General features: G+C 35.8%; 1 protein-coding gene across 1 annotated transcript in view; it reads left to right on the top strand.

The window, feature by feature from the left end:
• The window catches only part of CERKL (CERK like autophagy regulator), a 112,419-nt gene that overhangs the window by 29,315 nt on the left and 65,415 nt on the right, over positions 1-17,689 (top strand). The window lies entirely within an intron of this gene.

The following is a 17,689-nucleotide window of genomic DNA, read 5'->3' as shown; positions in this document are numbered from 1 at the left end:
CTAGTCCAGACCTCTCCTCTGGTTTCCAGATTTATAAATCAAACTGCCAACTTAAATATCAACTTAGAGGTCTGATAGATTTCTCAAATTTACCATGTTCTAAAATAGACTCCACATTCCCTCCTGCAACTTTCAACTATTCACTTCCTATGGATGTTCCCACCTCAGTACATGGAGACGTCATCCTAATTGCTCAAGCCAAAAACGTTTGGAGGTCTGCTACGTTCTACTTTTTCTCGCTCACTTTACATCCAATCCTTCAAAAAATCCTGTTGCATGTTATTTAAAATCCGTCAAAAATTGACCAGCTTCACTGCCACTGTCTTGGTGTGAGACACCCTCGTTCCTCACCAGGAGCACTGTATAAGCCTCCTTACTAGTCTCTCCATCTCTAACCATGCCCCCTGTCACTCTATTCTCTACGTAGCAGAAAGAATGTTATTTTTAAACTATACATCAGATCAAATCATTCTTCTGCTCAAAAACTTTCGATGACTTCACATCTTATTCAGGCTAAAACCCAAAGTCCTTACTGTAGTCTACATACCCCTACGTGATCTACCTTCTTCTTGATGCGGGGTCGGTGAGCCGAGGAGTCGAAAGAAAGATTTCTTAGACTCTTAAGATCTGGCAGTAGTGCTCTTTTATTTAGAGGATAGTGTAGCATGGGGACAGGACCCATGGGCAGTCAGAGCTCCTGCTGCTGCCCCCGCTGGCATGGGGACAGGACCCATGGGCAGGCAGAGCTGGTGTGTGGGGACAAGACCCATGGGCAGTCAGAGCTCCTGCTGCTGCCCCGAGTTGAGGGTCAGGGCTAATTTTATAAGGCATGGGTATGTGAGTCATTTCTTTACAAGACAAAGGAAAGAACATGAAAAAAAGTTAAAATGGTATCAGTGCAGGTGGGGTTTGGTCATTGGGTGATCCCATGACTTTTAGACAAGAATCAAATCGGATTAAGTAAAGGTTAGAAAGGTTAGACGCCACCACCCTAACCCAGTTACATGAGATTGCCAGACAGCAACCAACTGAAGTTCTTGCCTTTCCCATTAAGAATTTCTAGGGTTAAGGTCATCTCTCCTCTTCTTCCTGGTACAGAGAGGGAGGCACCTTTTACAGATAGAGATTTACCTTACAAATGTAAATGTGTCCCAACAAGGGCAAGTTCCATTCCCCAGAGCCTCCTTCCCTGTCCCAGTTTATCGAAAGCAATCAGCCCAAAACAATCCTGATGCCAAAGAGACATATCCTGGGGTGGCCAATTTCAGGTCCCTACAAGGTCATCTCCCTTTCCTTCACAAACGCAAATGTCTCAAAAGGGCAAGCAAAATTCCAGTCCTTGGACCCTTCTTCTCATCTACAGTTTTAAAAGTAACCAGCCTAAAAATCCTCATCATAAACCATTTTAAAATTAAGCAGCCTAAAAATCCTCATCATTCTGACCTTTCTCTTCTCATGTCTTACTCCTCTCCCGCTTTCTCACTAGCTCCAGCCACACCTTGCTGTTCCTTGAATACACTAAGTATGCTCTTACCACAGGGCCTTTACACTTGCTATTCCCTCTGCCCAGAAACCCTTGGAACCAGCTGTGTGTTAAAATTCAGATATTTACTGATTTTAGCAAGCTGATATAGGGCATATACTTTATGTGTATGTAACACCCACAACTAGCCTCAGGTAGCATCCTATAATCAAACTAATATTTCTGAGTGAAATATTAAGAATATCCATGATAACTGGGATAAATAAACACTTAAAATCTCACTGTCAGTCAGGTCCAGTTTTACCACACAAGCTCAGCTCAGGTTTTCCTGCCAAGTGATTTAAGAAAAAAGTGTACAATTTTCAGAGCTTTTGAGATTTTGGAATTGCAGATGAGAGATTCTGGACCAGTAACTACATGGGCTGCCCCCTTATTTTTTTTTCCCCAATCTTTTTTCAATGATTGATTACTGGGTAGTCAGGGAATATCTCTATTTAAAAGGCTTCTCTCTATAGAACAAGCGTGACTTGTGGAAAGTGTCCAGTTAGCAATTATTGAAAGAAAGAATGAAGCTCAAATCATTTTCACTCAAATATGTGTTAGAGGACAGTGTGACCAGTTTAAGAATAGTTAACCATTATAAAAAAGTACTATTTAATTAGTGATAATTAACTCAAACACGTATTAGTATTTAGAATATCAGAAATACTTCCGGATGAGTCATCTGCTGACACAAAACCCATTATCTACTTTAGTGCCTGGTAGCCTAACCAGTTGGACTCTGTTTCATTGATCTGTTATTGATTTGTCATGTAACTTTAAGTCACTTTTTAGTATAATTTGATCCTTTTCTGATCACCCTGTGTCTTTGAGCATTTTCAAGCAGTTGATCAAGAATATTGCTACTATTTTAATCTATTAAAATTAAAATTTTTAATACTCATATCCATTTTAATATCACATAAAATTAATTGAAAATAAAAGTGAAAAACTTTCATAAAAATCATCTGAAATTTTAACATTTATTTATATTCTTTGCATAAAGGAACTTATTTCTCTGTAAAGGAAATGTAAGTAATAAAGTGCCATATGATATTTGTCTTGGTTTTGGTTGAATATCTACAGGAGGAAGTTAGGCACTGGTAGGAATTATTGTAGTACCGCTTTTCCCAATGATTCTCCAGCAAGAAAGATTTTATGTACTTCCAGAAATTAATCATTTTTCTCTTATTTTGAGCTTTGAGACCATAATTGTATTTAAATTGCTAATCTATTTTGAAGGATACATAACAAGTTGTTGAACATTCATATTCAATCAAATTTGTAATTTGTATAGCTTTTTCAGAATATTTGAAAAATTTAAGAAAATGAGAAGATGGAAGTGTTGTCATAGTTTTACCGTATTTTTAAAAGCTGGCTTCTGACCTACAGACTGAAATTCTTCTTCAGTCATGGATTTTTATTGCTTTTCTCTCATAGGCTAGATAAAGCAGATGTGATTTTATTTTTTAATTCACATTGTGGGGAGAGCTTTCTTTGTTTGGGTTTTACAGAAAAGATTTTATTTATTATGGTAGCAATACTTCAGTTGCATAAGAAAGTGCTATTTTAAATACAAGCTGTAATTTACTTGCAGCCTTAAACTTAGCAAACGTGCCTTTAAGTAGTCAGTATTTTTAAAGGTCTTTGTATCTGATCACGATGACTTATATTCAACAGTGCCATTAAATGAAATAAACATGGATGCCTCTTCTGCCACAGAGGCACAGGTGGACATCTTGGTAGCAAGCCTCATGCGGTGTGACACATGGCACAACCCAACATGGGGGCAGAGAGCATGCAGCTTGAGCTAGGAGTCATTTTATGGATACTTTGCTGTAGATTTGTGTTTTTCTGTGGAACAGCCATTATTCAAGACATTTACATAGTACGGTGTTTGTTTTTCATTAACTGTTTATTATAATTTCTTAATTAGTCAAGACCTGACTAGCGCACCCCATTTAGAAGCGAAAGTTCTTCCACCACACCCCTTACTATCTATATAAATGATATTTTTGACTCTGTCCTTTATAATGTTGGCACCCTGTGCATATTAGATGTAATCAGGGCTGAAAGGAAACTTGAATCCATCTGGAAGCAATAAACTTTTCTAAAAGACTGCACAGTGTTATTTAATCCTGTGACTTCTCACTGTGAGTGAAATTAAGGTTTGAGGCAGTTGTGTCACATCGTATTGATATCAAATTTATCTTTCTAAAAAAAACTGACAGTGGTATTACAGCACAGAGAAGATGGCTTGCTGTTATCCTATAAGCTATTTTGCTTTGATTACGTGTTATAGGATGTAGCTAAATATATAATATACTCGATCTTAAATGTTTAAGTTTTCTCTAAAATCTTCACGTTATCAAGTAACACTTTCTTCCCTTTACTTTTAGTTTTGGCCTTTTATCATAGTACTATGTGGTAGAAATTATATTATGATGAAAGACAGGGAGAAGAAACTATTGTAAAATGCTGTTTAGTTGGGAACACACTTGTATAAGTACCATATATGTAGAATGCCAAAGTCAAACATTGAGCTTATTTTCATATCAGACTCTTTGAATCAATTTAAGGATTTTTCAGAAAAAAAATAATTTTCTCTAATTCCTACTCCAAAAAGACTTTAAAAATTTTGTCTTGTTTCAAATATGTAGGTAGAGGATCATATTTTGTGCAAATAGGAGCCTAAATGGATATCAACTGACTAGCTGAATTTACCGTGTTTGTGTGTGTGTTTATTAACACAAATTTTTTCTTATGTTTTGCTGAAGTCCAACTGAAAATAAGAGAGAGGAAATTTCACAACATTTTATAGTTTAGTTTCATTGTAAGTTTTCTTTCTTAGTGAATCAGTTCTCACTGGATTTACTCAGCTGGAATTTTTGAATGCCAAAAACAAAACAGAAACCAAACGTGTTTGTCAAGTGTATGCTTTTAATGGTGGAAATGAAGTAATGGGCCATATCCCTCATGTGCCTAGCATATTAAAAGTAAACATGAACTTTGCCTTGAATGTTATTAAGTTGGATTTTTTAATAAAACCATGATAAGCTATATTAAAATTGTTTACCACTTTTCCTTTGTCTCCACTAAATCTAGGCCTGCAAATCCTCATCAAATGAATAAATAAAGGTTTAGAAATATTTTTTAGAACTTTTAAAATTATGTGTATTTAATTATTGAAGTATAATTGACATATAGCATCATATTAGTTTTAGATGTACAGCATAATGATTCGATATTTGTATATGTTACAAAATGATCACCACAATAGGTATAGTTAACATCTATCACCTTACGTGGTTACAAAAATTTTTTTGTGATAAGAACTTTTAAGATCTACTCTTTTAGCAACTTTCAAATATGCGGTACAGTATTATTAACTATAGTCACCACACTGTACATTGCATCCCCAGGACTTATTTATATATTTTTGTGTATATATTTACATTCCAGTTATTTTATAACTGGAAGTTTGTACCTTTTGACCCTCTTCACCCATTCTGCCCACCCCACGCCCACGTCTGGCAATCACCAATCTGGTCTCTAAATTTATGAGCTCGGGTTTTTTTTAGATTCCACATATAAGTGAGGTCATATGGTATTTGTCTTTCTCTGACATTTCACTTAGCATAATGCTTTGAAGGTCTATCTATGTTGTCACAAATGGCAAGATTTCCTTCTTTTTATGGCTGAATAATAATATTCCACTGAGTGTGTGTATATATATGTACACACACATACATATATGTGCATGTATATATATATATATATACACACACACACATACACACATATATATATACACCACATTTTCTTTATCCATTCATCCATTGATGGACACTTAGGTTGTCTCCATATCTTGACTATTGGAAATATGTGTATTTGTTTTAAGTTTACTTTTGTATGTTCAGTATATGTGGCTTCTGGCAATTTCTCTTTATCCTCCCCATCCTCTCCCTACACACACAAACACAGTGAGTCTTTGCCCATAGGTCTACTGTCTCTGGCATCAGGAAGGTAAACTTGATGATAAGTTCAAGTGTCCTAAAAGCTGGTAAGGTGAATCTCTTCCAGTCCATTTCTGAATGGTCAGGATTAGGGCGTTCTGTTCCTAGATGTCTTGGCTCCTTAGATGAACTCTTTCCTTTCTGGTCTTCATCTAGTAAAAATTTCTATTTCCTTAGTCTCTCATGTGATGGTTCTGGTTCCTTCTAGCAACGCAGATCTGCCTGAGCTAAGTTCAAATACCCTGGACTTTGAGTGTTTATTTTGAACACTTTCTTGTCTTTTTAGGAGCAAACGATGACAGTCTTGAGGATAAAACTGAATGGGAGTGGTATAAAAGTGAGCCTTTTAGTGTCTCTCAGTAGCAAAATTCGTTAGATTATGTGAAGCACTGTGTGAGATCTCCACTGTGACTACTACAGGGTGGTGGGGGATCTGCCCTGCACAGGTAGGGCATTGATTGATAGTAATGGCAGAGGTGAAAGCAAAGTTGAAGTGACTGTCCTTGAGGCCCTGAGAAGAAAAGAAGAGTGTCAGTGAATCAGCTTGGACTGTGAGATGTAAGGACCTTTACCAAGCAGGAAGCCCGTACCCAGACAAAACCTTTGTGCCTACCACCTCTGGTAAGTTAGGAACTTCTGCTATGTGGCTGAATCTCACCTGAGTAGTACTGGGCTGTAAGAGTTCAGAGGGACTGGGAAATGAAGGATGTTTCTTGGAGGAGGGGCTTAATGTGCTTTGACAGATGGTTAATGTTTGAAAAGACTGGAGTCAAGAAGGCTGTCCATTTGCTGGGAAATGAAGGAGCAAGGGTTCAGAGGTTGAACTGCGTACAGTATGATTGAGATGTTATCTGATTGATGGTAAATACAGTCAATAACAAACTTTTATTGGAAGTGTAGCCTGTGTTTGCAGCGTTGAGCTAGGTGCTGGGATACAGAGATTAGAGATGAGGAGGATGATGAAGATATTGTTGAAATGAATTGCTGAGAAACTAGAAAAGGAAGACCAATTAGCATACTTCTGAGATTCATGAGAAATCTGCCCGAAGGCATCGGTATGATGTATATGAACTGTATATCATATATGAACTGATAATCATTACTGAACTGATAGTGCCCAAAAATGACTAGATTACAAGATTAAGATGAATCAATCAAGGCCATATTTTCTGTTGGTGCCATTCAGAGAGACTCCTCCTTTATATATGTTTTTCCTATGGTGTCGAGATAGAAATGAACATGTAAAATGATAGAGACAAATATGTAAAGAGATAGTAAAATCAATGAAAAAATAGTCCCAATAGAAGTAGCACATTAGGGCTTTGCTGAAGTGAAAATGACAAAACCCAATTACATTGCATGATGAAGTCATGCGATAGAATGTGAAATATGAACATGAAATATAGAATATGAAATTTTGAATTATTCTTTTGTTTCACTCAGTTTCAGATGTAATAGGGACGTGTTGCATAGATAGTCTAAAAAGTAATTTAATAATAAAATCTTACAGTTATTTGATTCAAGCTGATGAAAGATAAAATGTGTGAATCTTGCTATCTTTAGGCTGCGTTTTTGTAAGGTTAGGCCTATGTTCATAGCACTGTGGGACCAAGAGTTCTCAAACTTTTTGGTCTTGGGACCTCTTTACACTGCCAAATTATTGAAAACCACAAAGAGCTTTTGTTTATAGGTTACACCCATTTATATTTGTTTTATTGCAGATTAAACAGACATTTAAAATATTAATTCATTAAAAATAATAGTAGTAAGTTCATTGCACTTTAATATTAATAATATTTTCATTAAAAATAACTGTTTTCCAAAATGAGCAATCACAAAAAGCAATTCCACTTTCTTCACTATTTTACATTTTTGCAAACCTCTTTAATAGAACACATAGCCTTCTTTAATAGAAGGCTTGATAGGAGACAGCTGAATTCTCAAGATTGCTTCTACATTCAATCTGTTGTGAATATGTCATTTTGGTTAAAGTGTATAAGGAAGATCCAGTTTTACACAGATGTGTTTTTGGAAAAGGGAAAGTATTTTAACGTTTTTAGATAATCGTGGGTATCCTTCTTTGATATTACAGCAAAAGTTAGGTGCTAATTTCTTGAAGATTAGTTACAAGGCAGATCTGAACACATATCAGTGAACCTTTTGCAGTCTGCTATTTGAAAATGTATTGGTCTAACTTGCACTTTGAATGAATCTTTTACTCATGGATGATTTTTATGACATCCTGCATTGGCTATCTGGAAAATTTGGTGTACTGACTTATACAGAGTTTCCAAATGTTGACACATCTTCTTATACAATATTTTAAAAATATCAGGTACATTAATATCACCACCAATCTCATCAGAAAATTCTTTGAGTTTTGAAAATCTGTCAAGCTCATTGTGGCAGATACAAGTTTTACAAAATCCTAATTTTTGTTGGAAAGCTTAAATTTTATCATTGACAACAAACATTCTCAGTTGTTTTTCTTGAGTGACTGGCTCACTTTGCTCACTTTCCAGAAAAGCTTTGCTAAATACTCATGTCTGAATGCCATAGTCTGTCTGTCAGTTGATCTTTTGAGTAAAAATGGTCTTCCACAAAAATCAGCTAGTTCGGCTGCAGCTCAAATGGTGTAAGTGCTTCTCCTGGAGAGAACTGTCACTTTCAGTTGTAGCAGAAATGCTCTATGCATATTTCCCGTTTCGTCATACATCATATTAGTCAGAAATATACACAAGGTAGAGATTTAAAAAAAATTAAAGTGTTACTGCTTCATCAAGGACAGTTAAATGCATCTATCTTTTTTTTTAACTGTGAGTTTGAGGTGGTGAGGAATGCAACAATTATTGGTAAAATGTGAAAAAATCGTCTTGACCCCATATCCATACGCTCTGAGACTACACATTGAGAACTGCTGATGAAGGTTTAAGTAGTAATTTTGGTTTAAGTATTACAATGCTTAATTTGCCAATTTCTCCTGATTATTTGTCTGTATAAAACAACAGTATAAATATAGACATATCTTTTATTGATGCTAGAGATTTAGAGGAAAACCTGATTTCTAAGAGCTCGCCAAGATATTTGGAACATGAGTAAAATACATATCAAGAGAAAAGCTTTAGAACAGAAGATTATCTATGATTGGAAGTCAGCCTAAATTTTTTATTGTACTGCTGTTTTTTAAAATATCAATTTTATGTGGTATTTATGATTAATTAAACAAAGACTATGTCATTTAAAATTGTTAATATCACTCTGAATCATAGGCTTTAAACGTTTTGAATAAAGAATCACATGTTTCTTGTCTATACTTTAAATCCCCAAACCAAAGAATAATATTTAAAATTTTTGACTGATTAGTTCATTTTGGACTTCACACAAAAATACCTATATATCTTCAAGTGTTTAACTTCTTAAGTATTTAAGCTGTTTATACATGGTAGAAATAACTAAGTGGAAAAAAATTGCAGATAGAAATTGAGCATTAATTTTTTATTTGGTGTGATAAAAATGTGACTTTGGGGTATTGGATTGGCAATTTACCTCCGTCTCTCTATTTCTCTCTGTAAATGACATGTTTAAAATTTCCTCTATAATTTTTACTGGATAAGAGCGCTATTTCTTGTCACTCTTGATACATGTGTGTATTTAGGAACTTCACCTTTTCTGCTAACAAATGCTATAATTCTCGAGGATAGTAATGCCTTGTGATGGTTTTTCCATAAACTACAGGAGCAGCCCTATTTATTTAAACCCTGCTTTAACCTGATTATTAACAATTAAATTGTGTTTTCTCCTTACAATTAAAGTGTATTCAAATTTATTGGTCCCTTGCTTCACAGATTTATCTCAGTATGTGGTGTATTCAAACAGAATTTTGTATTTTTAATTAGGGGATTAGATAAGTAATTCTGAAGAGCCAAAAAAAAATTGTGAGACATCACATTGCTTAACCATCTCATATACCATAAGTGTGTGTACACACGATGTTGTGGGAGCCATCTATCAGGCAGGCTTGTTTTTCAGGCTGTATTTTAAAGAGTGGACATGTGCAGAAACTGTGAGCACAATTAGCGCCAAGCAGATAAATCCCACTCTAATCCTGTTTACGGTCTGCATCAGACAGATGTGCCAAGATTGATTTAGACAAGCCCTAGGCTTACAGTAATATTTTTAAAAGTGCCATTCACTGTTCTATTTTTGTTAAACCTTTGCTAAATATTCTTAAGTGTTGTTGGTTTTACTCTTCTTATTAACCACCGTAACCTACTTTAAGCAGGTCCTGCTTTGCTCTCATGGTGACAGGGTCACCTGCCAGGAGAGGTTATCTTTATTCCCTGTAATTAAATTGACTTTTCCCCCCAAGAAAATACAACAATAGGAAGTGGGTGCTGAATTAAATAAATAGCATGATATCCAATAGACATATCCTTAAATCCCTTGCAAGAACAGATGGTCCCCAGTATCTCTGTAAGTAATGTGAGAGGACAGTTAATGTTCTGAAACAACTAGCTGTAACCAGTATGATCCTAATGAACCAATAGATTTCAAATAATAAACCACATGCCACAAAGAAAAATTAGATATCCTCTGTAAGGTTTTAATTCTCATAACCTGCAAAAAAGTGTCCATAGATGATTTCCACCTTTTCTCTACTATTATCAAACATCAATTTACGGATAAAGTGTTACTTCATATTTTTCACCAATAAAAGTATGTTTTAACATTAAGGTAAAATTAAACATACATTTAAAATACATGCCCCAAAGTATGCTCTTTATTTTTTTAACTCCCCTTTTAACAGATTGTCCATGTGGGTGAGGCTGTAGATCGAAATGAGGCTTTTGCATATAATTATGAAATATTTGCTTTTATTTGCGGCAGAAACTAGTTGTACTACAACGGAGATGGTTACAATGGGGATTCAAGCAGCTGTCTTGTAGATGATAATTTAAGCAGAGATATAAGACCTAAATATTTTTAGCATTTGTAAATTTATAAATAAAAGAGTTTATATATGAAAAGCAGTATTTTTCTGATTCATGTGGAGAATAAAGTGAGTCTGAATCCTTCTTAAGGTCCTGCTACAAAGGGGTGCAGATGTGTTGTCAATTTTTATAGACCCTAAACAATAGTCTTGTCTCTGAATATGGTTTATTTTCTTTTTTTCTCTGTTATCTTATTTCTCAAAAATATTTGTGTATTCTAAATGCATCCTAAAGAGTGTTTTGAAGTGTGGGCTGAGGAGAAACAAGGACCTTGGATTTTCAGCTTATCCTATCAGATGATCTCTAGAGCCTTCACCCTTCACTGGGGTTAACCTGAGGGTTTTCCACCTAGAAACCTGAGGAACCTCTGGCCTGAGCTCTCTTTCAAGTCTAGGAACTCAACGTCCTGCTGCCCCAAAGAGCCAGCTGGTCCACGGCTCCTATCTCAAGAACTTTAAAAACAAAACAAAGGCATAGAAAAGCATGACCTAATCTGATGACTGATTAAACAATTGTTAGTTCCAAGCCTTTAAGTAAAAACATTTTAAATTCAAGTTCACAGAATTCTAATAAATTTTATTCCTGAAGACCATATTCAGAATGAGAAAATTTTCTGTAAAACTAATACACATCTTCACATGTGTTTGGGAAACAATTATATTCAAAATCAAGTGAATCCTAGGATTAGAACTGGGCAGATGTACTCATGTAATGTAAATGATTAACATTGCAGAGATGCATAATAGATCAGAATTTCTATGTAGGAAATTGGCACCTGAGAGACTTATCTAGCTGCTGAGAAAAGTAGAGTGCTGAAGAACATTTACCTATTGTTAGAAATTTGTAAAATAAACCCTATTTTATTCACAAATCAATTATCCTTACTTTCCTTTCAAATGAAAATGAAATGTTTGTTCTAAATCTGTAGTCCTTCCTCCTACTCTCTTTTTGCCACATTGGCAAAGACAGCAATAATGTGAAAACCCCAAATTTGAATCTGTGGGCAAATGCAGGAAAACAGATTGAAGGCCTGGGTGGGGAAAGCAGGAAATACTGCTCAGAGAGAGATTCTCAGAATTTTCACTTCTGCGAGCTCTTGGTTGCTACAACTAACCTCCCAGCTGCTTGAAGGTCACCTCGGTCTCTGATGATATGCCACTCAGTTAACTGACACATTTGTTGTCTCATTGCTTTCCTGAGGACTAGTTAGAGACAGAACAGTGGTTCACCTATGGTTTTAAATTTGATTAGATTGAAAAACAGATCCATGAGGTCAGATGAGAGTGTGTTTACTTGAAGAAGGTCCTTACATCGGTCCAATGTTGGTAAGGGGTTGTGGTAAAGACCAGCCAGCGTGCTTGGATTTACGTCTTGGATCTGTCCTCTACTAGATGTAGGACCACGGACAAGTTAAACTCTGTCTTAAGTTTTTTCTCTTTTAGGAAAAAGCATTTACTTCATAGGGCGGTTGTGAGAATTAAATGATATGATACATGTCAAGTGCTTAGAGTGATGTCTGGCATATAGCACATGCTCATTAAATATTAGTTTCCCTTTTTAGGGGATGAATTTTCTTTTTTTTCAGGAAGATTAGCCCTGAGCTAACATCTGCTGCCAATCCTCCTCTTTTTGCTGAGGAAGACTGGCCCTGAGCTAACATCCATGCCCATCTTCCTCTACTTTATATGTGGGATGCCTACCACAGCATGCCTTGCCAAGCAGTGCCATGTCCGCACCCGGGATCCGAATCAGTGAACCCCGGGCCACCTAAGGGGAATGTGCACACTTAACCACTATGCCACCTGGCCGGCCCCAGGGAATGAAATTTTAAAAACTAAAACAAGTAATAGGATCAGGAAGTATTTTAGGATGAGCAAAGGAAATAATCTTTTTCAATTAATTACAGAAATATTTTCATTGTAGAAAAATTAGAAATTCAATATAGAAACTAAATCATAATCTCACTATCCTGCCAAGTTTTCATATGCGTATTCGTATAATTTTGCATATGAAAGTGTGTTACACATCCATTATGTATTCAATAAATATATACCATACAGTAACGGAAATGTGCTGTACTATTGTAGACACTATTGTAGTCAGATTTCTATGTTTTAATGGCTGAATAGCATCCTGTATATGCTATATATGAATATACTTTATTTTACAGAACCAATTCCTTATTATTGCACATTTAGTTTGTTTCTAAGTTTCACTCAAATAATGCACGGGTAAGCACTCTTTTAGCTAAATTGTGCATATTATTTATTCCCTTAGGGTAAATTCCTGGAAGTAAATTGCTGGATCAAAAATATGCATATTTTAAAGCATTTTCCCTTTTCTACATTTTAAAAAATTATAAAAATGTAATGCTGGTTACAGCAAGGGGAAATTATGGAGATTTATAAGAAAAAATTAATCTCATACTGTCTACCTCATATCTCTCTTTTAATAGGTAGCGAGTGTTAAGTTTGTTGTGTGTTTTCCACTTGGATTTCTGCTTTTTCTCCTTGTAATGAAAGTGAGATCAAATCCCGCAGGTTACTTTGTAACTTGCTTTTATTCCACGTTCATACCTCTTAATACGAATGTCTTAGCAGATCAGAACGCAGAAATCTAACTTGCTCATTTATGAGCTATAGAAGACTATGCTTCAAACATTCCCCTATTGAACATGAGTGTTGCTTCAAATGTTTTTGCTATTATAAAACTGCTGCAATTAACATTTTGAAATCTTTTGATGCATATTCCCCACTTGTTCTCCAGCAGTCACCATTTTCACATTCCCACCAGCACTGGGACCGGTTCCCTTTACCCACACGAGCATTGAGAATTACTTTTGATCTTATGCCAATCTAAAAGGCAAAAAATGGTATCTTGTTGTTTTAATTTGCATTTCTTTGATTACTAATTAGCTTGAACTTCCTCATTTGTTCATTGATCGATTTGCATTTCTTCTTTGGTGAAATGCCTGCTTGGATCTTTTATGTACTTTTCCACTAAAGTGTTTCTTTTCTTAATTTAAATAGATTACTTAACTGTCACATCTTGCAAATATTTCTGCCCAGTCGGCCTTTACTTGTGACTTCTATTTATGGGTCCTTGGGATGTTATAGGCATTAAATAATTTTGATGTTAAGTATCTCTGTGTCTGGATGCCTGCCTTTACTGTCATGCTTAGGCCTTTATTAATTCATGGTTATGTAAAGTTCTTTCTAATCTATAAATATTGGTGTATATGACGAGGCAAGGCTCTACTTTTTCTTTTCTTTTTCAAAAGATTAACCGGTTCTAAATCACCTTTTATCGAATGTTTCCCACTGAACTTAGATCCCACCATTGTTAACATTAGTGACTTTTTAAATGTATACAGTGTTTCTTTGGACCATTCATTTATCTATTCCTAGATGTTTTAATTATTATAGCTTTACAAAATATTGTATCTGATCAGGTGTGTACTCCCCTCATTACTGTATTTTTAAAACATTTTCTTCATTAATGTAATATATTTATTACAAGAAAATTTGCAAATCATTTGATTAGGTTCCTTGCCCCTTATATCAAAGAAAATACCATTGAGATTTTGATTGGGATTGCGTTATAAAAATTATCAATAATGAGAATACTGGCATAGAAAAATATGTAATCTTGAAACTTAGTCTATCTCCATTTATTCCATTCTTTGTCTCTCAGTATATTTTGAATGGGTTTTCCCCCCTTTACAAGTTGAGGATCATTTTGCTAAACTTATTCCTAGGTATAAAATGCTAATTGACATGGGATCTCTTTAACCCGTTATGTCTTCTTCCTGGGGATTGATATATTTGTAACTGGCTTCCTTACTGGAGACTCTTATTAGTTCAAATGATTTTAAGTTGATTCTTCTGGATTTTACCAATATATTGATATCATCCCTAAACAAATTATAGTTTCAGCACCCCTGTCCCTTCTACCACCAATTTTTGTCTTTTATTTCATTTTCCTTATACATGTTACTGGCCAGAATGTCCAGAATAATTGGGAATAATAAGAGTAATAATAGGTATTCTTGCCTTGTTTCCAGAAATTTTTCTGGCTTTTGCTACTAAGTTTTATCTTGGCTATTGGTTTAGCATATTTAAATTTGCACTTTACAAGAGGTCTAAATTCGCATAGTCATTGAATTGTTTACTACCAAAGTAAACCACACACGGTAAAGAATTCAGACAATACAGGACTTCAAGTGAAAAGGGAAGTTTATTTTATCCTTTTCATTTTTCCTTTCCCTCAGTGGTGCTTTGCTTCCTTCCTTTCTTCTTCACTTCCTCCCTCCCTCCTTTCCTTCTTTCTTTGGAGCTCTTATTTGTTATATGTTTGACTACATAAAAAAATTAAATTTATATGAGGCACAAGTCATAAGCAATATTATAAGATTAATCTAGAAGTTATTTGCAACATATATCATATATATATAACAAAGGGCTAATTTCAAGACTATTTGAAGGACTCCTACAAATTAGTGAGAAATAGACAAGAAACCACATAGAAAAAGGAAAATGCATGTGTAGAGGCAACTCTTTTAAGAAATGCAAATGAAAAATAAATAAAAGATGTTCAGCTTTATTAATTGGTTGACTAACTGATTTTTGGAAAAGTACCCACAGATATAAGCAAGGATACAAATTCCTTCCAGGTAGGTAAGTGGTACAACTTCTCTGTGCACATTCAGCTATATAAGCAGATGCCCAGCACCTCTACAAGAAAGGCCAGCTTCTTTAAACTTCACAGAGCACCATTTACTCTACAGTCCATTACATCCTGCAGGGAGAGGATTTGTAAGGGCCTTTGACAAGCCTGCTTCACTTTATTCTTGAAGGTAGAAGAAGGATGTGAGATCTCCCTGGTCACTCCCAAGTGTTCTAGAGACCCTGGCCATAGCCTACCTGCTCAACAAATGCAAAGAACTGGTAATAAGCTCACGAGGTGCAAATATGTTACTGATGGTTTACTGTATGAGACCTCGGTTTCCCTTGTGCATAATACGTACTGTCCAGCTTTTATACCCTTCCCTGAAAGGAACTAGGGCTCTTTGAGGAATCCAGATGAGCTTGAAACATTATGCTGTTATAAGAAAGAAAGGTTATTTTCAAAGACATCTGGAGATTGTAACAAAGGAGACAGATTGGAGGAACTCTCGCTGGTCAGTCTGACAATTTGGAATATTAAAATGGAAGCAACAATTTTACTTAATTGAAAAGTTGAGTCTGTAAAAGGTCATAACTTGATTATATGACCAAAGGGAACAGGCCATCTAAAATTTGCTAAAGCAGCATTTTCAAAGTGTGGTCTAGGACCCTTTCAGGGAATTAGTGAGTTCAAAGCTGTTTTCATAAATTACTAAGAACTTATTTGCTATTTTCACTCTCATTCTCTTCCAAGGATACAGTGGAGTTTTCCGGAGGCTTTGAGATATGTGGTGACATCCCTGCCCTGATGGCTAATGGAGTGCGTGCTTTGTAGTCTTGTGTTTTAAAGAAGTCTCCATTTTAATGTCTACTGTGATAAATACTGATAGATACAATCTACATGAACAAAAGTTATTTGAGGCCCTCAGTCTTTAAGAATGTAAACAAGTTCTGAGACCAAAGAGTTTGGGAACAGTTGTACTGGAGAAAAGTCAATCTTATCGACACAGGTTAATCCATGAGTTTTTACAGAAAAGGGGTCTGGTGAATCATTCAGCTCATGAAAGCAGGGGGAATATTTTGGTTTATAATGCTATAATTCTTTCACTTTATTGATTAGTTTAAGTGATAATTGTAGTAATAGTGATGACGGTTTTGTTTTCTAAGACATATACATGTTTCCTGTTGAATTGATACTTTGAGGCTATCGAATCTTAGGTCACTGGGTGACGATAGACTATACACAGACCTGAAGCTTGAGCCTTCTGAGGAAACGATAGGCCCGAAAAACTGATGTGGGGTTCACCCTATCCCACATTGAGGAAAGGGCTTCTTTTTTTCTTTCTTTTTTAGTGCTATGTGTGCTCTGTGAGCCATTGGGCTGTAGTTTGCAGAACAGTTGGGAAAGGCCAAAAAAACTCCCCAAGAATGCAGACAAGGAACTTCTTAAAGCACACGGAGCATCCTTGCTCCAATCTGACAGTATCTCTGTGCCTGCTCAAGGGCTAAGGAAGCCGAGAGAGGGCTTCTGCTTCCTGTGGCCGGTTAAGCGCTGTCGTTGCCTCTGCATCTGTTTCTATTGATTACTTTTTCAGCTGTCATGGGTCATATTTTTATGCTTTTTTACGTGCATAGTGGTTTTTGATTGACTAAGAGATACTGTTAATTTTACCTTATAGAGTTGCTATTTTTATCTTCTCATAAATATTCTTGAGCTTTGTTCTAGAATGTGGTTAGGTTACTTGGAAACCATTTAATCCTTTTGCTGCTTGCGTTTAGGCTGTTAGGTGGAATCATAGGAGTCTTTAGTCAGCTCACTAATGAGACAATATTCTTCTAGATACTGTGTCCTGTGGATTTCACTATTTTTCCGCTTTGGCTGGTGGGAACACCTGTGTGATCTCTGAGCACTGTTCTCTTTAAGCCTTTGGGTAGTTCTTTCCCTGGCCTTGCTCAAGAGCTGATCCATCCTCAGCTGAAGAATCCAGGGGGCCCTCTGCAGAGCTAGAGTCCTCTCTTCCTGCAGCTCTCTCCTCTCCAGTAGTTTGCTTAGTTTGATCTATTCTTGGGCTAGTGATGTGAGGTTCAGTACTCCCTCACGACATTTGGCAGCAGCAGTGAGCCACAGCTCCCAGTCAGCCTTGTGATCATGAGGGTAAAAAAACCAGTATACTTAGAACCATTCTGTACCCATACAACCATTCTACTGTTCACTTTCAGTACAGTATTCAATAAGTTATGTGAGATATTTAACACTTTGTTAAAAATAGCCTTTGTGTTTGATGATTTTGCCCCACCGTAGGCTAATGTAAGTGTTCTGAGCACATTTAAGGTAGGCTTAAGGTAGGCTAGGCTAAGCTAATGATGTTTGGTAGGTTAGATGTTTTAAATGCAGTTTTGACTTATATTTTCAACTTACGTTGGGTTAATTGGGATGTAAAACCATAGTAAGCCAAGGAAGATCTGTACAAAATAAAGTCTGACTGTGGTAAGATT

Source organism: Equus przewalskii, chromosome 17, assembly GCF_037783145.1.
Source record: "Equus przewalskii isolate Varuska chromosome 17, EquPr2, whole genome shotgun sequence".
Classification (NCBI taxonomy): domain Eukaryota; kingdom Metazoa; phylum Chordata; class Mammalia; order Perissodactyla; family Equidae; genus Equus; species Equus przewalskii.
This window is presented reverse-complemented; position numbering and strand designations above follow the sequence as displayed.